Source organism: Erpetoichthys calabaricus, chromosome 10 (assembly GCF_900747795.2).
Source record: "Erpetoichthys calabaricus chromosome 10, fErpCal1.3, whole genome shotgun sequence".
NCBI lineage: Eukaryota > Metazoa > Chordata > Cladistia > Polypteriformes > Polypteridae > Erpetoichthys > Erpetoichthys calabaricus.
The window spans coordinates 12,920,885-12,945,197 of record NC_041403.2 but is presented as its reverse complement, the minus strand read 5'-3'; the positions used below and the strand labels follow the sequence as shown (position 1 = coordinate 12,945,197).

The following is a 24,313-nucleotide window of genomic DNA, read 5'->3' as shown; positions in this document are numbered from 1 at the left end:
CCTGTCAAAACAGAGCCATGAGTATACAAAAGACCAGAAAGAGTTTGCCCTCAGCCTCCACCTACATGGTCCCAAATCCTACAATTATCTGAGAGAGTCTCTCCATCTTAATCTCCCACATCCACATACATTGCAAAGATATTCATCCATTTGAAGTGTTCTAAGCTTTTATTTTTATCCTTTAATCATGACATGAACTAGGTAAAAGGTGGTGTAGTTAATCAATACCATAAATAAATAGTGATGCATAATAAATAGAAGCCTTTTAAGTAAATCCCCATCATTGTGATCAAATTGTTGCTTATGGTTATCGGCCACAGTGATTATTAATTGGTCCAAAAAGTCCTGTACAGGCGTCATATGATCAAAGCTACCACTTGCTCACATTAAAAAACAAAGGAGGTTTGATGATTCCTTCTGAGGGTACAGTCAAGGTGGTCAAAATAGCTGAGTGTGTTATCCGACAGTCAACATTAGGGCAAGCTGTCAGTGTATCTTTGATCAATCAGTTTGTTCAGGCTGAGATTGGTTCAGATGATGTGTTTTTTCTCAAGGAACATATTGAGGAAACACAGTTTTTGAAATTGACAACCATCATTTTATGCCCCTGTCTTTAGTTGTGTCTGTCTTCCACAAACTAAGGCTGCACCATATTGTCAGACTGAGTACTCTCAAATTACAGAGTGGCAACACACGGAAAAAGCTATGTAAGACAGTTCTGTTTCAAGGATTTTAGATCCTATCATGTATATATTTAAGTAACCACATTGTGTGTGTGTGTGCATGTGTGTGTGTGTGAGAGAGAGAGAGCGATTGACAGAGGAACGAGTGAAATGTTTTCAGAAATTATTAAGCCAATTTGTATACAATAAAATTGTTTATTTTTTGTCATTGAATGCATCATTTCACTGTTAAAAGAAAGACCAGACTGCCAGTTACAGTCTTACTATTTTGACTTTCAGACATTGGTCAAGTTTTCGTCTCAATAATTGCCATTATTAGTGTATAAATGGATATAAATAATTGCATTTAAACAATTCGTCAAAATCTGTTTTATTTAAATGATACTGTTTTAAACGTTATTGTTTTTTCATCAGAAAACCCTGTTTCCATTTCTACCTGTATTAGTTTAAATAGCACTTTTGCCACTCACAATACGGCGGACACGCTGACATATCGTATCGCCTGGGCAACACAGTGAATGCGGCGTCTACCTACAGTATATATGTCTGTGATTCATAGTGCCAACTCGGTATGAACTTTCAGCTTTCAGCATGGCAGTGATTCCATACATGATGGTAAAGTAACATGGGAGTGACTCAAGGAGGATAAGGTATATGTCATGCAATCAAAAAGTCAACTTCCTAGCACTATTTGAAAATTGGTGTTCAAAAATATATTTTCTTTTTTTCTTAAGACATTTTTGTAGCATAAAGCAATATTCAATTTAAAAATATTTTGACCTTCAATGTTTTAAGTAAAATTATTCAATTTAAGAATATTATATTATATGATTTGTTATTTAGTAAAATTAAAGAATTAGTCTTGGACCTGTTAGTCTTGGAATACTTTTGCAGGAAACTGCATGTCGACTTTCTTATTGAGCACATTTCAAATTAAAGCAAAAAATGTCTCCAGAGGCCTAGCTTCTTTGCCCCTTACATAGGGTCAGAGGATGCACTGGCAAATGGCTGAATTGCTTTCCTAAGGAATCATGGGAGAGGTCATTTTTTTTTTTTAAGAAGTCATTCTTCTTTCATGTAGTTTCCTGTTTTTTTCTTGGATGATATCCATCGATCCAGCTTCACACTGAGAGAACACCATTACTAATAACAAATCAGTGTTCTGTAAAAGGTGGGCTATGGCATACTGAATTAACATTTAAATATAACATTTTAATATACCCGAAAATGCATTTAACATATATGAAAAAGAATTACAGCTATCTGAAAATACATCTATTTCAAAGCATCTGAAGTGCTTTTTAAAATATATCAGATACATTTCCTGAAATCCTGAAATAATATGCATTAAATGTTGAAAAATCTTAAATGCCTTTAAAGTATCTGAAATACAATTCAATATATCTTGAAATAAGTTTCAGTGCATTTTGCTCAGTGCATTTCAAAAACTTTTCCAGATATCTTAAAATATGTTCATAAACATTTTAAGATATCCATTCATCCATCCATTGTCCAACCCGCTGAATCCGAACACAGGGTCACGGGGGTCTGCTGGAGCCAATCCCAGCCAACACAGGGCACAAGGCAGGAAACAATCCTGGGCAGGGTGCCAACCCACCGCAGGACACACACAAACACACCCAGCACACACTAGGGCCAATTTAGAATCGCCAATCCACCTAACCTGCATGTCTTTGGACTGTGGGAGGAAACTGGAGCGCCCGGAGGAAACCCACGCAGACACGGGGAGAACATGCAAACTCCATGCAGGGAGGACCCGGGAAGCGAACCCGGGTTCCCAGATCACCCAACTGCGAGGCACCAGCGCTACCCACTGCGCCACCGTGCCGCCCGTATATATATATACATACAATCATATGAAAAAGTTTGGGAACCCCTCTTAATTTTTTGGATTTTTATTTATCATTGTCTGAGCTTTCAAAGTAGTAACTTCCTTTTAATATACAACATGCCTTATGGAAACAGTAGTATTTCAGCAGTGACATTACGTTTATTGGATTAACAGAAAATATGCACCATAACAAAATTAGACAGGTGCATAAATTTGGGCACCCCAACAGAGATATTACATCAATACTTGGCTGAGCCTCCTTTTGCTAATCTAACAGCCTCTAGATGCTGTCCTCCTATAGCCTTTGATGAGTGTCTGGATTCTGGATGGAGGTATTTTTGACCATTCTTCCATACAAAATCTTTCTAGTTCAGTTAAATTTGATGGCTGCCGAGCATGGACAGCCTGCTTCAAATCATCCCATAGATTTTAGATGATATTCAAGTCAGGGGACTGTGACGGCCATTCCAGAACATTGTACTTCTCCCTCTGCATGAATGCCTTTGTAGATTTTGAACTGTGTTTTGGGTCATTGTCTTGTTGGAATATCCAACCCCTGCGTAACTTCAACTTTGTGACTGATGCTTGAACATTATCCTGAAGAATTTGTTGATATTGGGTTGAATGCATCCGACCCTCGACTTTAACAATGGCCCCAGTCCCTGATCTAGCCACACAGCCCCACAGAATGATGAAAAATTCCACCAAATTTGACAGTAGGTAGCAGGTGTTTTTCTTGGAATGCGGTGTTCTTCTTCCGCCATTCAAAGCGCTTTTTGTTATGACCAAATAACTCCATTTTTGTCTCGTCAGTCCAAAGCACTTTGTTCCAAAATTAATCTGGCTTGTCTAAATGAGCATTTGCATACAACAAGCGACTCTGTTTGTGGCGTGAGTGAAGAAAGGGCTTCTTTCTCATCACCCTGCCATACAGATGTTCTTTGTGCAAATTGCGCTGAATTGTAGAGCGATGTAAAGATACACCATCTGCAACAAAATGTTCTTGCAAGTCTTTGGAGGTGATCTGTGGGTTGTCTGTCACCATTCTCACAATCCTGCTCATATGCCGCTCCTGTATTTTTCTTGGCCTGCCAGACCTGCTGGGTTTAACAGCAACTGTGCCTGTGGCCTTCCATTTCCTGATTCCATTCCTTACAGTTGAAACTGACAGTTTAAACCTCTCAAATAGCTTTTTGTAGCCTTCCCCTAAACCATGAGACTGAACAATCTTTGTTTTCTGATCTTTGGAGAGTTGCTTTGAGGATTCCATGCTGTCACTCTTCAGAGGAGAGTCAAAGGGAAGGAAGCACAACTTGCAATTGACCACCTTAAATACCTTTATATCTCATGATTGGATACACCTGCCTATGAAGTTCAAGGCTTAACAAGCTAATCCTACCAATTTGGTGTTGCAAGTAATCAGCATTGAGCAGTGACAGGCATTCAAATCAGCAAAATTACAAGGGGACCCAAATTTTTGCACAGCCAGTTTTTCACATTTGATTTAACTTCATACAACTAAATACTGCTTCACTAAAAATCTTTGTTCAGAAAATACCACAGTACTCAGATGTTCCTAGGAAATGAAAGACATACCACTGTTACCTTTTTTGTTGAAAGTAAATTATTATGCAGGCTGAGAGGGATTCCCAAACATTTTCATATGACTGTAGCTCTTTCCACGCAATCCTTTCATCATGCATCTTAGCTCTACTATCTAGCATTCTTTTTTAAATGTTAATTTTAAAAACATCTTGACACGATGCTTGAAAGGCGCCATATGCTATTATACTTGTGAAATGCCCTTGTAAAATCACTCATTAAGTCATTCTTTGGTTTATGTAGCGCTTTCATATGAGGCCCTGTCCTCACATCATACACTATTCGATACCACTGTTATCTTTTTTGTTGAAAGCAGAGTAAATTATTATGCAGGCTAAGAGGGGTTCCCAAACTTTTTCATATGACTGTATATACAGTATCTCACAAAAGTGAGTACACCCCTCACTTTTTTGTAAATATTTTATTATATCTTTTCATGGGACAACACTGAAGATATGACTTTGATACAATGTAAAGTAGTCAGTGTACAGCTTGTATCACAGTGTAAATTTGCTCTCCCCTCAAAATAACTCAACACACAGCCACTAATGTCTAAACTGCTGCCAACAAAAGTGAGTACACCCCTAAATGAAAAATGTCCAAATTGTGTCCAATTAGCCATTTTCCCTCCCCAGTGTCATGTGACTCGTTAGTGTTACAAGGTCTCAGGTGTGAATGGGGAGCAGGTGTGTTAAATTTGGTGTTATCGCTGTCTCTCACACTCTCTCATACTGGTCGCTGGAAGTTCAACATGGCAAAGAACTCTCTGAGGATCTGAAAAAAAAACCAATTGTTGCTCTACATAAAGATGGCCTATGCTATAAGAAGATTGCCAACACCCTAAAACTGAGCTGCAGCACGGTGGCCAAGACCATACAGCGGTTTAACAGGACAGGTTCCACTCAGAACAGGCCTCGCCATGGTCGACCAAAGAAGCTGAGTGCATGTGCTCAGCGTCATATTCATAGGTTGTCTTTTGAAAATAGACTTATGAGTGCTGCCAGCATTGCTGCAGAGGTTGAAGGGGTGGGGAGTCAGCCTGTCAGTGCTCAGACCATATGCCCACCACACACTGCATCAAATTGGTCTGTATGACTGTCATCCCAGAAGGAAGCCTCTTCTTAAGATGATGCACAGGAAAGCCCGCAAACAGTTGGCTGAAGACAAGCAGACTAAGGACATGGATTACTGGAACCATGTCCTGTGGTCTGATGAGACAAAGATAAGCTTATTTGGTTCAGATGGTGTCAGGTGTGTGTGGCGGCAACCAGGTGAGGAGTACAAAGGCAAGTGTGTCTTGCCTACAGGAGTGTCATGGTTTGGGGCTGCATGAGTGCTGCCGACACTGGGGAGCTACAGTTCATTGAGGGAACCATGAATGCCAACATGTACTGTAACATACTGAAGCAGAGCATGATCCCCTTCTTTCTGAAACTGGGCCGCAGGGCAGTATTCCAACATGATAACGACCCCAAACACACCTCCAAGATGACCATTGCCTCGCTAAAGAAAAGAGGTTAAAGGTGCTGGACTGGTTAAGCATGTCTCCAGACCTAAACCCTATTGAGCATCTGTGGGGCATCCTCAAACAGAAGGTAGAGGAGCGCAAGGTCTCTTAACATCCACCAGCTCCTTGATGTCGTCATGGAGGAGTGGAAGAGGATTCCAGTGGCAACCTGTGAAGCTCTAGTGAACTCCATGCCCAAGAGAGTTAAGGCAGTGCTGGAAAATAATGGTGGCCACACAAAATATTGACACTTTGGGCACAATTTGGACATTTTTCACTTAGGGGTGTACTCACTTTTGTTGCCAGCGGTTTAGACATTAATGGCTGTGTATTTGAGTTATTTTGAGGGGGCAGCAAATTTACACTATTACTCAAGCTGTACACTGACTACATTGTATCAAAGTGTCATATCATCATAGAAGGCTAGATGGCAGCTCCCCTTGATTGCAGCGGTGGCCTGGATTCACACATGGCACTGTGGGACTTGGAGTTCTTTATCTCAGCCCTGCTGGGTACCAGGGGGTGCTGTAAAAATGGAGGAGCCATATGGCATGGGGTTTCTGCCAAACCCAGAAGTGCCTACAGACCACATGGACGAAAGAACAGAAACACTTCTGGGTTGGCCACTATAAGAGGACTTCCCAGCCTCACAGCAGTGACCCAGAGTCAAGAGGTGGAAGACAAAGCTTGCGAGGAGGAGTGGAGGCAACAGGAGAAGAGTGAGAAAGGACTGTGCATCATATTGTTTGTGCTTGTGTACTATACTGTATTGTGCTGTGAAGTGAGGACCAACAGAAAACTCTTCCCCACTGAAGAATAAAAAGTGCTATGTTAAACTTGTGTCTCAGCCTGTCTGTGTTGGGGTATAGGGAGCAGTACGCCCCCTGGTGGTCCACAATATATTTTATATATATATATATACTTAGGGGCTTACCCCCTGCTCGCTTTGTTTGCCAACACCTCTTTTCTGCGCTATGCGCCAGCCACTTCGCGTCTCTGCGGCTCATGTTGTGAAGTGGGGGCTGAACACACCCCAAGGAGAAGGGGTCGCTTCTCCGAAACCCCCTCATAAACGGTGATACAATGGGAAACAAATACAGCTTTTTTTTTACCTCCTCTTTGCTCGTTCAGCTGCTGGTTTGCTGCTGCTGCTGTCCCACGTTATTTGCATCTTGCGCTGTGCTTCGAACATTTAAAAGCCTGTACAGCAGCTGTCTTTGTCATCTACTCTTTGTCTTTTATTTCCGGCCCCGGGCATGGTTAAATCTCTTGGCACAAAGTCTCATCTCATTTGACGTGAGTTCTTGATATTTTTTAGTTTATAATTTAAAAATGGAATAAGAATCTGAAAATCTAACAACATCACATTAAAGTTCAATAAATTCTGAAAAGAATGATACCAAACATTACTGCTGCTTCAGTGTCATAACACAACCAGGGTTTTTTGTTTAGCTTGTATTTATTTTTTGTTTTATTATTGTTTGTGCTAAATTTGAATTTTTATTTTTCATGTTTTTATGTTATTCCTATTAGCTTTGTTTAATTTTGGCCAATTATGTACTGTCCTTTTAAAATGACATCCATTCCTTATACTTTGTGAATGAAGCCCCAGGAGGTGGTGCCACCTTGACATCCCTGTTGTTAGGTCCTCCTTCTGGCTTTATATTTGAGTTATAAAGAAATAATCTGCATTGGATCATTGAGAGTGTGTAGGAATTTATTGTTAGTATTGTTGTTTTTTGATTTTTGGTTAATTAGATTTATTTTGCTTCTGTCATTAGATTTTGCTGATGGATTGTGGATTCGGACTAGTTCACCTTGGATTGCCTTCTTTTTCAAGTGCATTTTTTGACTTATTTTTGCCCTTTTGTTATATTTGTTCTTTTTCAATAAATATCTTCATTTATAAACATTATTTTTGAGACTTCTCTCAACAAGCCAGAGTGCACAGTTTCTCTGCCCCCTTTTGAGACATTTTGATATTTTTGGGTCTATCATTTTGGGACCTGTCTAGTCTAAGGCCTGTAGTTGGGGATTGGTTGACTTAGAGTGAGTCTTTTATGGACAGAATAGTAAACTTCCTGGCCTGGTTTGTGGGTCTTTTGAAGGCCTCATACTACTTTTGGCCATGTTTGTGTGCCCTATTTACAATATTGAGCATTGAGTTTTACCCCTATCATGTAGTTTATACTTTTCATTTTGATCTGTGGATCCCTTGGTTTTAACGTCTGTTCTTAATTTCAGGTGTAGTTTTTTTCTTGTTGAATTAGTTCAGTTTCGTTTTTTTGGCACCTCACTTGGCTTCTGTTCAGTCCTTTTAAATTTCTCAATACATTTTAAAACGTTAAACAATCTACTTGAGACAGATAGGGACCTCTCCCTTCCTTCAGTGCCTTTGCCCCTCTTTTGGGCTGCTGTGCAAACTGTAAACCTGTGTGACGATAAAAACACAATGAATAAATCGTTTTTAAAAATTAGGTTAAAATAATGGCTGGAAGCAGTCTTTTAAAACACAAGCCCGGTGCATCTTTCTTTAACCCGGCAACTCCCCTGCTTCTCCCTTCCGGGCCCCACAACATGGGAGTCACCCTACCAGCATATGCAGCTCCTTCAATACTGGTCCGGTAGTCCTCCGATCCCCGGCTATGTCGGGCTTGAGCCGGACTGAGACTTGGGTTCCTTCCCCAGCGGCCAGGGTGCTCACGCTGGGGCTCAACACGCCCAAAGCCTCCATGACTCCGGTCCTTTAGATGGCCAGTCGTCTCCACTGCCGGTCACTGCAGCTCCTCCCAGTCGCTCAGCTGGAGCAACCGCTTCAATCTGCCCCCTTCGAGAGTTGGCCAAACTCCTCCGGGGCTCTCCTAAAAGCTTCCTGCCATTGCTCAAGTGAGCCTGCTGTCGCTCGCTCGCACCAGCTCCCCACTTTTCCAGCCTTCCTCTCCCTTAACCTCCTGTTCTCTCTCTTTCCTCTTCTCTCTTCTCTTCTCTTCTCTGTCCCCCTTTTTTTTCCTAGCCGCCTCGTGCTTCTATTTATTACGGGGACGTGGATCATATGTGGCAATTAGCAGCTCCCAGCACCAATTACGGATGCGGACGACTCCTCACTTGTGCTCTTAAGTGAGGACCGTCTGCATCACATATCACCCGGGAACCTCTCCAGCCACACATATCATGACCCCTCTCTAAGCTGCAAGTGCGGCGACTATTTATTTAAAAAGTGGCCTTTTTAATGTGAACTGTGGACCCGCTACACCACAACCTGCCTCTTGAATTTAGGGCCAGGCTGCCAATGGTGGCGAGGTCTGCTATTTTGGTCCACTCCTGGGCTGAAGAGTAAGTTAGGGCATTGTTTTGAAGCATACACCCTTTTTGAGCCTTTGAACAGGCATGGTGTTTTCCAAAATCTGCTTCACTGCATAGCCTTGAGTAAGTCACTTAGTCTGACTGTGCTCCAATAATATATATATTATTGGCTGAACACACGCTGAGGAGATGCGGTCTGATCAGCTGCTTTCTTTCTCCTGCTGCTGGCGAGCTGCGTGTTCTGCTTGTCGCGCTGCGCGTCGATCATTTAAAAGCCTGTACAGCAGCTGTCCTTTTGTCTCACTGCCTTGTCTTGCGTGACGTTAAAGTGTCTCTTGCGGGATGTTAAATTGTCTTCCGAGAAGATCAAGTATCGTCTCCTTCCAAGCCTTCCAAATTTTTTTTTTTATAAATATGTATATACAGTATATATTTATATAAAGTTGTAACATATCCTGATATTGCAGGTTGCAAGGGATAAAGGAATTAGAAAAATACACAATAATAACTGAGAGGGAGTACTAACTTACTATCCATCCATCCATTTTCCAACCCGCTGAATCCGAACACAGGGTCACGGGGGTCTGCTGGAGCCAATCCCAGCCAACACAGGGCGCAAGGCAGGAACCAATCCCGGGCAGGGCGCCAGCCCACCACAGACTAACTTACTAGTAAGCATCAAAATCATCAAAATAAGATACCACCTTCTGATTCGATGGTGGCAAGGCAACAATCTTTCTCTTAAAATCAGCAAAACCAAGAAGTTGATTATAGACTTCAGGAAGCTATAGGCTGACAACATACTCTTCTGCTGATGAGAGGATCAGCAACTTGAAATTTATTAGATTCTACTTTATTGGCTATTTGAAAGTGGCACAGACTCATGTCAGCAATCATTAAGAGTGCTTCCCAAAGCCATTACTTATTAAGATTCTGAGGAAAGTGTGGACATCTACATTTACGCTCCCCAAAGTTTACAAGGAAGTCCATTCCCACTGGCTAAATCACATCCTGGTACAGCAACTGCTCAGCCCAGAAACAATGCACACCGCAGAGGGTAGAACAGTCAACTTTAAAAATTTTGGTCCAGTTTGAAAATGGAGCCCTACACTTCAGCCAGGCAAGTTGGAATTGGAAGGGGAAAAGACACTGATGGCTGCGGTGGGTTGGCACCCTGCCCAGGATTGGTTCCCTGCCTTGTGCCCTGTGTTGGCTGGGATTGGCTCCAGCAGACCCCCGTGACCCTGTGTTCGGATTCAGCGGGTTGGAAAATGGATGGATGGAAAGACACTGATGGAGGGGCTATTATATTCTTCTTCCGGTTTGTGTTTCTGTATTGATGCCACCATTGTGTGCTTTTAGACTTGTGTTAAAAGTACTGTGCCAAATAAAAAAAGGATATTTTAGACCAGTATACGTGTCCTGATCAGTTTCTGGGGTTTAGGGATATAAGATGCCACCCTACTGTTTACAACATGGCAAAGTGTTTGGGGAAGGGGTTAAGTATTCCCAGGTGCTATATATTAAACATAAGTCACTGTAAATTTAATTTGACTTATTGTGTCTCTTGCTCAGATGTTTTGAATGATAGTAAAACTGTAATTTTAGCTTTAGGTTTTGTGTGCAGCCACAATTCATATCTCACAAATGTCTTAGAAAAATGTTAACAATCCCATCTGTCTGAAATGGCAGACTAATAGCCTAAAAGAGGAAATTAGAATGTTTCACTTCAGAAAGCAGAAGACTTTTGAGCTTTCTCCAGGAAATTAGTAGAGGAAGAGGTTGTGTGATCTGTGTTGGGTTATGGAATATCATGATGAACACACAAGAGGGAGTGAGAGAGTGAGACACAGCAAATAAAACTGATACTGAACACAGTCATGGTGAATTAGACTCTTTCACCATTGGCGTGTTAAAAACAAGGAGCTCTTTTTTTAGACATTCTAATGGCAAAAGAGGCAACAGCAATATTTTTTCTATAGCACATTTTCATACACATAATGTAGCTCAAAATGCTTTATAAGATATCAAAGAAATAGTTACAAGTAAAAACAAATTACGTAAGAATAATGATTAAGTACTACAAAAATCAATATGAGCTTACATAAGATAGATAGATAGATAGATAGATAGATAGATAGATAGATAGATAGATAGATAGATAGATAGATAGATAGATAGATAGATAGATAGATAGATAGATAGAATACACTTAAATTGGCCTCAGGATGAAATTTGGCTTTTTATAGAAACTCTTTGAATATACATTCATACAGTTATGTCCATATGAAATTTGGACAGTGATTCAATTTTCATAATTTTGGTTCTGTGTGCCTCCACAAGGATTTGAAATGAAGCAGTCAAGATATGATTCAAGTGTAGACTGCAGTTTTAATTTAAGGCATTGACAAAATCACTGTATGAGCTGTTTAGAAAAGACAGACATTTTTATACACTGTCCCCACACATTTTCAGGGGATCCAAAGTATTTGGACAAACATTAACATAATCATGAAAATAACAATGATTTTCAATACTTGGTTGAAAATCCTTTGCAGTCAATGACTGCCTGAAGACTGGAATCCATGGTCTTCTCCAAGTGCTGGGTTTCTACCCTAGTGATGCTTTGCTAGCCCTTTACTGCAGCAGTCTTCAGGTTGCTGCAGTTTCTGCCTTTAGTTCTGTCTTCATTCAATTGAAATACATGTCCAGTTGGGTTGAGGTCAGTTAATTGACTTGATCATTGAAAAATATTTCACTTCTTTGCCTTGGAAAGCACATGGTTTGTTAGCACAATGTGTCTTGGCACATTGCAGTTGATAGAAACATGCTTAGACTTTGTGGGCAAGGGGCAACTTTAGATCCATGGTCGCGGTGCCATGCTGCCAATGTTCATATTTAAGACACAAGTGGAAGAAGATAAACGTGCAACGCGGTATCAACGGGCATCAGAATTTAAATAGCATAGCCACTTATGACATGCAAAACTAATCACGCTGGAAGATTTACAACTTTTAGGTTTTACTTGTAGGCAGAAGCTTCCCACACTATGAGGCAGACGGAATTCTGCAATGTCATGCTGTCAAAGCAATAGGGAGCGCGCAGCTCAAAACCTCTTCATTGACTAAGGCACAGTGTGTCATCGCGATACTTTGAGGGATTATAAAAAGGTGCTTCTGCGCGTTCTCACTTTCTGTATCAGCGAACATTCAAAGCTGTGGGTTGTTGTTTGAACGGCTGTAGCGTCTCTCCGTCCTTCGCCTGATTTAAGCAGTAAGTAATTTCATGTAAATAGTCGCTAAAATTATTTTAGGAAGGTTATCTTATGCAGACTAGAAAGACGTTAAGCCAATCGGCTGAGCGAGTTCTTAGGCTTCTGCTCCATCTCGTTCACGCGCACGTCTCGTGTAGCTTGAGGCAGCCGATGTGGATAACAGAAGTAAGCGGGGCGTTTCACTGATTTGGTCTGGAGGGCTCGCTAAAAGTGCTTGCAGATTCTCTTATAGGAAACTATATTCTGTGTTTTTTTTCCTTGAGCCAATATTTGGGTTTTTCATACTTGATGCGAACGTGGAATAGAAGTAGTAGAGTGGAGGACTGTTTTTGCTTCAAATGTCTGTGTGTGGCTTGCCTCAATCCCAGCCAAGTTTCACCTGTGATTGTTTAAGAACTCCTTCATACCCTGGCTGTTGCGACTTTCGTGTTTTTACTTTTCCTTTCCAAACTACCCGCTGTGTAGTTTCTCTTCTGTATTTCATGTTCGTTTGCTTAATTGCCGTTTATTTCGATGCAGTGAGCAGTTCATTAAGCTGACTATTCGGAGAACGATCACAAGTCTGGACTGAACCGCCCATGTTGGTGTGGTAGGAAACCGGAGAAAACCCGCATAAGCACGTTTGCAACACTGTAGTCTACAGATAGACGGCTGCACTTTGAACCCAGGACCCCGCGGTGTTCGTAGGGAGCTGAAGGGATGAGGAAAGAGGAGTTGTTTTAGTCTAAACGTATGATCTGATTAAAATAATATAGGAAAGTGCAGCAAGTTTTCTAAACTGTATTCTTAGTTGGAACACGGTTACATTTCTTTTGATTTTCGGATTGGAGCACAGGTAGGTGAAGCGTCTTACTCAAGGTCATAGTTGGTTGTGAAATTTCAAACCTCAGGGGTTTGAAGTTCACAGCCTCAACCCCACATCACACTGTCCAATGTTCATGTAGGTTTTTTTTCCCCTCATACTTGGAGTGATTGAGGTTTTTATTGTTTTAGATAATCTAAACAATAGCCGGTACTCGTGTGTTATACAGTAGCTCCAGTACTCAACCCAGGTAGCGCACCGCTCAACGGCGGTGACCCTTTCGGTGTTCTACGTAGCGACATTAGAAACTTAGCAAAAGTAAATTTTTCTTGTTTTTGCTTTGTAAATAAACGAATGTAAAAAACGAAGCTTTTTTTCTCTTACCGAGAATATAAAACACAAAAAAATACCCAATAGCAGTAAGCCGAAATATTGTGACAGGACTAATTGTAGAGAGGTGCAGGAGTGGGATCAGGAGGTGGTCACTAAACTACTAAAGCTTTTTATTTTTTTTTTTATCTCACCGTTGTTTGTTGCATCTATGCATAATGTAGTTCTTATGTTTCCCGATTGTTGTTGTTTTTGGGGCGCATCCACAGAAAAGAATTTGAATCCTTGTAGTTTTTACACGGTGAACTGTTAACGTGCTCGTGATTGGCTTCGTATGTGTATGTATCCAGTTTTTTTTGTGGTGAGAACGTAAATTTGTTCTGTTTTTGCATGAAGTCGGCAGGCGGTGGTTTCAATCTAAAACTATTGCAACTTAACTCCTTTTGGGAGTGCAGAGGGTAACTTTTAAAGTCGCTGATAAAAGTAAAGTGTGAAGTTTGTAAATTTTAGTGATTCACTGAGCCTACTACACATCGAAGGTGGTGTACCCATGGAAATTTGATACTTGGTAATCTTCATGGAGGTTCGGGGGAGTGAAGGTATTATTTGACAAAAGCAGCTTTGTTCTAATGCTTAAATCAAAATGGCACAGTGAGTTTAACAGTAGCATTGTCGCATGTACATAGTACTGTGAAATTCTTGCTTTCTTTTTGCCACTCCATGGTGGCCTGATAATGGTATTTAATTGATTTTAATACATTTACTTTATCTATTTTTGACATACCATCTGTACACAGGATTGCAGTGGCAGGAAATATTCCGAGGGCCATGTTATACCTTTTTACACAAGTCAAGACAATACTATGCTCTATACTGCAGTATACTAATAGATGTACAAAAGTAATAATTTGAAATGCATACAAATACTGCAGTGGTAGTAACAGATGCTCTGTATATAGAGTACTAGGATCAGATTTGGGGGGGCAGTAGAAAGTGCAGATAGCCTAAGAGAGAATCTTCTTATAAACTGGTAGAACTAGTTTGGATGCTATAGTACACTTTGCCAGATGTAATTATGACAAAGACTGTGGAGGAGTAACCCCTACCCTGTTTCCACTTGTTCAGTTGTGTTCCCACTCCTGAAACTTTGGGGGGGGGGGGGGGGTTGTACTCCAATGTGAACTGCACTTGCCCTAGGGAATCTTTTTGGGGGCATATTTTCAATTTATAATAGAGTACTGTTCTTTATCAAAGGACTAAAAGCTATAATCCAAACTACTTGCCTTTTGAAATGCATTATCAAAAGTCAGAGTTCAAGTTCCAACTCTTATCAGCAAATGCATTATCAAAAGTCAGAGTTCAAGTTCCAACTCTTATCAGCAACTATAGATTAATAGACACTTTTTAGGAAACTGTAGTGTCTGCCTTTGCTGGGCAGTCTTCTGTCATGAGGAACTGGTGAAATTTGCTTCAGTTGCAAGAGGCAGAGTGAGATGCGCATTTGTTAGTCTAGTCTCAAATTAGTGTATATTGAGTCACAAATTTAGTGGGAGTGTTTCTGCATTAATGTACTGTTTCATTGAATGTTTTCCAGAGAAAATCGTGTAAGTTGAACTGGTCTGTTTACTGTTTGTCTTGACAGTATATTAGACTAAATTGTAATCCCAAGGGGAAATTTTTAGATGCATATCAAACAGATACAGAAGGATGGGGTAAATGCAATCAATAGATGCATATATAATTAAGTTCTTTTTGCAACCTCCACACAGCATACGTCTAAGAATTTAGCTTGGCGCTTTGGGAGCAAGAATTGAATTGCCTGATAGCAGTGGGCAGAAAAGATCCCCAGAGGCACATTTTAGCACCCTGTGGTTGGAATGAACTTGTTGCTAAAAGTGCTCCAAGAGTGCATCCTGCAGGAGATGGAGGGTATTTTTCATGATGGCATCCAATTTTGCTATCCTCTTTTTCCACAATAGCTTCCAATGTGTGCAGGGTTATTGTCTTGTCACCTGTGTATTCACAGGTCTACTTGTGATATCAAAAGAAAAGTGATCAAACATGAAAGCTTTCTAGTAAGTGCAATTTTTTCACCAATAAAATTTAATAGTAATAAGCCACCAAAAAATTGTTACCCCATGGACATTGCAGTGATGCCTGAGAAAAATCTCACATTTTCATGCAAAGTGGAGATAAGGTTAATGAGTCAATATTGGCCAATGCTGTACAACAGTCAACATGAGAAAAAGCCATCGGGGGTGAAATCATGCTGTATAATTCACGTCCGTTATTCAGTTGTATACCTAAAAAGTGAAAAATGCATGTGTTCTGCAAAAATATTGTTAAATTTCTGGAAATATTTGTGCACATCAAAAACAGTGAGTCACATGGGATTGAGTTTTTGAATTGAAGACTCTTGACCAATGAGAGAGAGGCTGATCAAAAACTGCCTTGTGACTTGCACTTTTTATAATATAAATTTTCTTTAACCTTTTTTAATAGTATTTTTACAGAAGATGCATGTTTTGAGCATACGACTGGATAACTGATGTGGTTTATGATCTCACATAATGTGATTTTTCTTTGTCAGGGACGTTTATCACTTTGGTTGCTGTTGTAGAGCATTGGTCATTAGCTTGTATTGTCAAATCCTTTTATACCATACCATTTTTATTTGTTAAGCGCTTAAAAACACAGCATTACAACTGACCGAAGCGCTGTACAGTTAAAACAAGCAAGACTAAAAGCAAAATATTAAAAAACAAACGTTAAGAGAGAATTAAAACAGACACTAAAAAACAGGTCAGGGGACCCAATAAAACAGAAATAGCAAAAAGCAAGTTTGGAATAAGACAGGTTAAGAATTAAAAGCCAATGTGAAGAAGTGCGTTTTTAGGTGTGATTTGAATGTGGTGACTGAAGTGGCTTGCCTAACCACTAAAGGTAAGGAGTTCCAGAGCTTGGGTGCACAGACAGAAAAAGCCCTTTCACCACGAGCTTTAAAATGTGCCTTGGGAACGGTTAGGAGCAGCTGATCTGCAGATCTAAGAACACGAGGGGGATTGTGACGATGGAGCAAGACACTCAAGTAGGCAGGGGCTAGACCATTTAGTGCCATATAGGTTAAGAGGAGTATCTTAAAATCAATTCTGAAGCTAACCGGCAGCCAGTGTAGGGTTTTTAAAATCGGTGTAATGTGTTGGCTTCTGCTGCTTCCAGTTAAGTCTTGCAGCCGCATTTTGAACCAATTGGAGTCTCGAAAGAGTGGCTTTACTAATACCATATAGGCAGGAATTAGAATAGTCGAGCCGGGACGTAATGAATGCATGGATTACTGATTCCAGGAGGTGGTAAGGCAGAATTGGTTTGAGTTTGGCAATTCGCCTGAGATGGAAAAAGCAGGATTTTACTGTGCTGTTGACTTGAGCATCCATTTTCAGGACCATATCCATTTTGATTCCAAGATTGGAAACAGACGAAGTTACTGGAATGGGAAGAAAGTCGAGGTCAAGGGGTAGGGTCTGTTTGCGGTCGGGACTAAACAATGACCTCGGTTTTTGAATCGTTCAGGTGAAGGAAGTTTACAGCCAGCCAGTCCTTAATGTCAGATAAGCAGTTGAGAAGAGGTTTAGTGGAGTCAGTTGACTTGAGGGAGAAATAAATTTGGCAGTCATCAGCATATAGGTGATACGAGATTGCATGTTTTCTAAAAATTGCTCCTAAAGGCAGGATGTAAATTGAAAAAAGTAGTGGCCCCAAAATGGAACCCTGGGGGACACCACATGGGAGTGGGACTGATTCAGATGAAAAATCATCTAGCATAACTCTAAGAGTCCTGTTGCAGAAATATGACCTGAACCAGTCGAGGGCTAAGCCAGATACACCAACCCAGGATTCGAGTCGGGAGATCATGATGTCGTGGTCGATTGTGTCGAAGGCAGCAGATAAATCGAGAAGAACCATAATCACGTAGAGTCCTGAGTCCAGTGTCAAAAGGACATTTAGGACACGTAAATGTGCGGTTTCTGTGCTGTGTTGGGGCCTAAAGCCTGACTGAAAAAGGTCCATTACCTGATGGTCCTGTAGGTGGTGAATTAATTGCTCATAAACTACTTTTTCGAGTAATTTTGACAGGAAAGGTAGTTTGGAAATTGGACGAAGATTGGAGAAGACGGCAGGGTCAAGATCAGGTTTTTTCACGATTGGATGTATAACTGCGTGTTTGAAAGCACAAGGAACTGTAGCTGAAGATAGACTACTAGTTGTGATCTTTAAGACATCATATTGAATCACAGGAAAGACATCTTTCAGCAGTCTGGACGGCACCACATCGTCCGGAGAGCCTGAAGGCTTCATTGAGGCGACGGTTTTTTCCAGATGGGGGAGCGAAATGGGTTCAAAGCTAGTGAGGGAGCCGTGTACAGGAACGGCTAAATCAATAGAGCCAGAAGAAATGGAGATCTGGGATCTAATGTTCATGACCTTATCCAGAAAAAACGTAAGGATCTGATTACAAAGAGCATTGGAGGGAGAAGAGAAAACAGTTGCAGCTGGAGAGAGGACAGCATTCAGTGTTTTGTATAAGACACGTTGATTGCCAGAATTTTGAGATGTCAGTAAAAAAACAGTTCCTTGCACCTCTGACTGCTCTCTGGTATTGAGACCACATGTCTCTCATGCAGTCAAAGGTAACAGTGAGACCATCTTTCCTCCATTTACGTTCTAGCCGCCTACAGTTTTGCCTGATGGAGCGAGTTTGTTCATTTAGCCATGGGTCATGCTTGACTTTGGATTGACTCTGTTTGAGTGGGGCTACAACATCCATCACAGAACAGCAGGAAGTATAGAAGGTTTGCAATAAAACATCAGCATCCGTGGATTCACATGATGTGGAGATTGATGAAAAAGCAGCTGCAAAATCGGCAGCAGAAGGGGAAATGACACGGAAGGGACGGGTAGTGGTGGATTTACCATGCTCAGCAGAGACCAAATCCAAATTAAACAGAACAGGCGAGTGATCAGAAAAACTGGGAGGCAGAAAGGAAATCAAAAGTGAGCTTAGTTTTTCTCAAGCATCACTACAAACTGCATGGGTTAGGTAACCTATCACTGTTGGGTAGAGAATTCCTTTAAGAAGCTTTTGATTAGGATGCTTAACAGATTCGTTAAGATCAACAGAAGTGATATCTAATTGTTTACATTAGTAACACATTCCATTCAGATGCTGATTAATGGGCCATTGAGTTGTCACAATCTGGTTTTCCATCTTTGACAACATATTTTTCTGATGCAACAATATATGGATTACTAGTTTGTCAAATTTATTTTACTAGCTGGAAGGTAAGAGTGGTGATGCTGGAAGTGTAGAGTTGAAGGATCAATCCTCTATTAGACATTCTATTTTCTGAACAGTATTGCACAGAATGCTTTAGAGTATGTGTATATTAATTCATTAAAGTTCTGTCTTATTACATATAATGTTCAGAGACTTACTGTAGAGGTCATGGGTGGAATTGCAGTTCTGCCCCAAGGTGTCTGAAATTTCAAGTTAATTTTGTGTAGAATTGTCATTTTTCCTGTGTTCATGTTAGTGTCCTTTGGACACAGGAAGGATATGACTTCTGGACTTGGCTGTTAGGAGGGCAAGCAGTGCTAAATATACCTTTTTTTTGAATGCATCATGTGAAGGACTGGTCTGTCGATCCTTGTGACTCTTTGGTGCTTTGACACTGTTAGAAGTGCTTTCAGGAAGTAGATGGATTTATGAAATATGTGCAATGGCTACTATGAGACTCCCAGTGCTTCTACTGTGGTTAGAACATTCTAGACGAGAACAGGCCATTCAGCCCAACAAAGCTCACATAATTCTTACAAAAAGTCCTAGTTTTGAAAGTCCCTAAAGTTCTGTTTACCATGCTTCTTGGTAGCTTATTCAAAGTGTCTGGTTCTCTGCGTAAAGAGAAACTTCCTAATGTTTGTGTAATATTTACCCTTAAGTTAACCAACTGTCCCCATGTTCTTAATCTCCATTTTAAAACCAGTCTCGATTCCCTGGACTAATTCCCTTAATTTTAAATGCTTCAATAATATCTCCTCTTAATCTTTTACTTCCACTGAAAAGGCTCCGCTCTTTTAACCTTTGTTCATAACTCATCCCCTGTAGCTCTGTAATCGGCTTAGTCGCTCTTCTCTGAACTTTGTCTAGCGCTGCTATGTCCTTGTTGTTGCTGGGAGACCAAAACTGCACACAGTACTACAGATGAGGCCTCACCAGTGTGTGTTAAAGCTTGAGCAGAACCTCCTGTGACTTGTACTCTACACATCAAGGTGCTATACAGGTGCTGGTCATAAAATTAGAATATCATGACAGTTGATTTTATTTCAGTAACTCCATTCAAAAAGTGAAACTTGTATATTAGATTCATTCATTACACACAGACTGATGTATTTCAAATGTTTTTCTTTTAATGTTGATTATAACTGACAACTAATGAAAGTCCCAAATTCAGTATCTCGGAAAATTCGAATATCAGTTAAGACCAATGCAAAAAAGGATTTTTTAGAAATGTTGGCCAACTGAAAGGTATGAACATGAAAAGTATGAGCATGTACAGCACTCAATATTTAGTTGGGGCTCCTTTGGCCAGGATTACTGCAGCAATGCGGCGTGGCATGGAGTCGATCAGTCTGTGGCACTGCTCAGGTGTTATGAGAGCCCATGTTGCTCTGATAGTGGCCTTCAGCTCTTCTGAATTGTTGGATCTGGTGTATTGCATCTTCCTCTTCACAATACCCCATAGATTTTCCATGGGGTTAAGGTCAGGAGAGTGTGCTGGCCAATCAAGAACAGGGATACCATGGTCCTTAAACCAGGCACTGGTAGCTTTGGCACTGTGTGCAGGTGCCAGGTCCTGTTGGAAAATAATGTGCATCTCCATAAAGTTTGTCAGTAGCAGGAAGCATGAAGTGCTCTAAAACTTCCTGGTTGACGGCTGCATTGACCTTGGACCTCAGAAAAACACAATGGACCAACACCAGCAGATGACATGGCACCCCAAACCATCACGGACTGGAAACTTTACACTGGACCTCCCGCAACATGGATTCTGTGCCTCTCCTCTCTTCCTCCAGACTCTGGGACCTTGATTTCCAAAGGAAATGCTAAATTTACTTTCATCAGAGAACATAACTTTGGACCACTCGGCAGCAGTCCAATCCTTTTTTGTCTTTAGCCCAGGCGAGACGCTTCTGACGCTGTCTCTTGTTCAAGAGTGGCTTGACACAAGGAATGCGACAGCTGAAACCCATGTCTTGCATACGTCTGTGCCTGGTGGTTCTTGAAGCACTGACTCCAGCTGCAGTCCACTCTTTGTGAATCTCCCCCACATTTTTGAATGGGTTTTGTTTCACAATCCTCTCCATGGTGTGGTTATCCCTATTGCTTGTCCACTTTTTTTCTACCACATCTTGTCCTTCCCTTCGCCTCTCTATTAATGTGCTTGGACACAGAGCTCTGTGAACAGCCAGCCTCTTTAGCAATGACCTTTTGTGAGTTGCCCTCCTTGTGCAAGGTGTCAATAGTTGTCTTTTGGACAACTGTCAAGTCAGCAGTCTTCCCCATGATTGTGTAGCCTGCAGAACTCGACTGAGAGACCATTTAAAGGCTTTTGCAGGTGTTTTGAGTTAATTAGCTGATTAGTGTGGCACCAGGTGTCTTCAATATTGAACCTTTTCACAATATTCTAATTTTCCGAGATGCTGAATTTGGGACTTTCATTAGTTGTCAGTTATAATCAACATTAAAAAAATAAACATTTGAAATACATCAGTCTGTGTGTAATGAATGAATCTAAAATACCAGTTTCACTTTTTGAATGAAATTACCGAAATAAATCAACTGTCATGATATTCTAATTTTATGACCAGCACCTGTATAACCTGACATTGTTAGCCTTCTTTAATGACCCTAAACACTCTCGCAGTTGGTGTCGAGTCCACTATGACTCCTAAATCCTTCTCATAAGGTGTACTTTTGATTTTTCAGACCTCCCGTTGTGTATTCAAACCTCACGTTTACTTCCTACATGCAATACTTTTACATTTACTGACATTTTATTAGATCTGTCACAAATCTGCCCAAGCGTGTATGCTTTTCAAATCCCCCTGATTCAATGGATTAGATTGTCTGCCAATCCACCTGTTTTGGTATCTATCTATAAAACGTAATCAGTTTGAGCTTAGCTGTAGTGTTCACATTACACTTGAGTTAGATTTTTGCCCACAACACTTTCTTTAAATGTCAGAAATATTTCATAGGTTCTGTAGGGTCATTGTCCAAGTTTACATTATCTTAAAGGATGACAAATATTTCAACTATTCATGAAGTTTAGAGTGAATAAACTATCAAGGACCTTCTCGAAGCAAACAAGTAAACCACAAGTTATTGTTAATGTGGAAAAATCACTGGAAAATGTTAAGACTGGAAAGAGATTGCAAATGAGCTGGCATCTATTCTGAATATACTGTATACCATTTTAATGAAACAATTATTGCTATTTATCTTTAAAATCAATTATGCCACCACAGACTTGGCAATGTTATCAAGTACAGGGATATTATTTATAAAGCAAGAGGAGCTATGTAGCAATCGATAGTGGAAAGATCCTGATGTCTCCAGAATAGTCCTATATTAGTAGTTTTGTTTGTTTACACACTGATCAGTCAAATTAAAAACACCTAAATAATGTGTAGGTTCACCTAATGTCGCCAGAATAGCTGTGACCTGTTGAGGCATGGGCTCCACAAGACCTCTGAAGGGGTCATGTGGTATCTGACACCGAGACGTTCACAGCAAATCCTTAAGTTGTAAGGTTGGGCCACCATGGATCAGGCTTGTTTTTCCAGCACATCCCACAGATACTCATTTGAATTGAGATCTGGAGGTCAAGACAACCCAATGAATTCTGTCTTGTTTTTCAAACCATTCCTGAAGTTTTTTTTGCAGGGTGCAGGCCAATGCCATCTGAGAATACTGTTGCTACGAAGGGTTAAAAAAAGTGGGTGGTACGTGTCAGTAATATCCCCATGAATGCAAGGACCCAAGATTTCCCACCAAAACATTGCCCAGCTTGCTGCCTATGAACAGGGCATCCTACTTCCATTTCTTCCTCCAAGTAAATGTTGCACACGGACCCGACCATCCACATCTAAGAGTGTGAATCAGCCCAACCAACCACCTTCCATTGCTCCATGGTCTTGTTCTGACACTCGCGTCTCTATTGTAGGTGCTTTCAGCGGTGGGCAGCGGTCAGCATGGGCACTAACTGGTCTGTGGCTACACATCCCCCTATATACAGTGTGATGCACTGTATGCTCTAACATGTTTCTCTGATGGCCTCCATTAGGTTTTTTCAGTAATTTGTGCTACGGTACATCTGCTTTGAGAACCTGTCCAGAATATGCTATTCTTCGCTCCTCACACACATCATTGAACCATGAGTGTCCATGATGCTGTTACCAGTTTAGTGTTTATGTCCCTGTATCCCATTGCCTTGTATCTAATACTACAAAGGCAGCCTTGGGTGTACTGCAATATTAAGCAAGAAAACATGATGCTTTTAAATGTTCAGTTTTTTTATTAGTGGAAATTATGAAGGTCTTTGTCTAATAGAAACCTGTTGCTTCATAGGTCCCCTTAACAAGATGCAAGAGATTGTTCAAGTTAATTTAAGTACAATACCTGCGAGTTTAGACCTTGAACCTTTTTTGTGTCCATAGTTCATCTTTAATGACCATTTGCACTGTACCTAGCATTAATTAACTTAGCTTTGCTTGCAGTGACCTTTAACACTTGCTTACACCTAAACTTTTACGTAGCAGGCTGTTCCACAATAGTTGCAATATATAGCAGTATACTTAAAGTGGTTGTTAGAATGTAAAGGAGGCAAAGTAAAACACAGGTCTCGGTACAAGGTACAGGCAATATAATGTGCAGATGTTTCTACTCAAAGGCCAAACAAAAAATTGCACCATAAGTAAATTGCTCTGCATAATTTTTCTTCCCTTATCAGTAAAGTGGACATCTGTAAGTACTGTAATTGTTGCTTTTCTAGAAAGCAAGTCATGTTTCTTGTAACTTCCTGAGTTCTGCTTTAACCTGCCATGTTTTATTTAAATTGTTTGGTAGTTTAACATTAACCACTAAGCTAAAATTAGACAACGGTTTCCTCATTCTGACATTGAAGGGGTTTGTCTCGTGCTTTTATTTGGAAATCTGAACAGGCATTTCCTTTTCTATCCGCTTGAACAGGAAAGCAGAGGAAATCTGGTAAAGAAATAAGGTGCTAATTTTGTGCATTTTTTTTTTTTAATTTAGCTGGTGGTTTATTATTCCATACAGCTTTTGATTTCACTTAAAAAGAAGCAAAGGAATCGCTTCTTGTCAACAATGCTCAACGCATTTAACTTCATATACAGGGTGATCCAGATCTAACTATGCAATTACTGCATTGCATTACATGAAAAGTTGCATAGTTAGATCTGGACCACACTATATAACTAGTCTAGAAGAACTTGCAAAGGATGCAGGAACAATTTATATCCATCAGTATTTGACTCCTGATATCTTGATGAGGGTGACGTTTTATATCACAGGACTTCTTCTTGATGTAACCCTCCCTATTTATGCGGGCATAAGACTGGCATGAAGAATTACAAACATTTTTGATAACCCATGTAGTTGTGTAAATATTTTTATTTTTTTTAATATTCTTTATTTCGCCTTATACAATTTCTTGCATTAGGAATTTGGTAGTTTTCGCATACCCCTTGGGGTCAGAGCGCAGGGTCAGCCATTGTACAGCGCCCCTGGAGCAATTACAGGTTAAGAGCTTTGCTCAAGGGCCCAGCAGAGCAGTGGCCTTTTGGCAGTGACGGGGATTCGAACCAGCGACCTTCGGGA

At 40.6% G+C, this 24,313-nt stretch overlaps 1 protein-coding gene across 2 annotated transcripts in view; it reads left to right on the top strand.

The window, feature by feature from the left end:
* Nucleotides 1-12,052: 12,052 nt before the first annotated feature.
* LOC114658822 (peroxiredoxin-1) overlaps nt 12,053-24,313 on the top strand; it is a 32,882-nt gene continuing 20,621 nt past the window's right edge. For both annotated transcript variants that reach the window (XM_028810881.2, XM_051932765.1), the window contains exon 1: nt 12,053-12,220. The gene's annotated coding sequence lies outside the window, so the exon portion shown is untranslated. The remainder of the gene's footprint in view (nt 12,221-24,313) is intronic.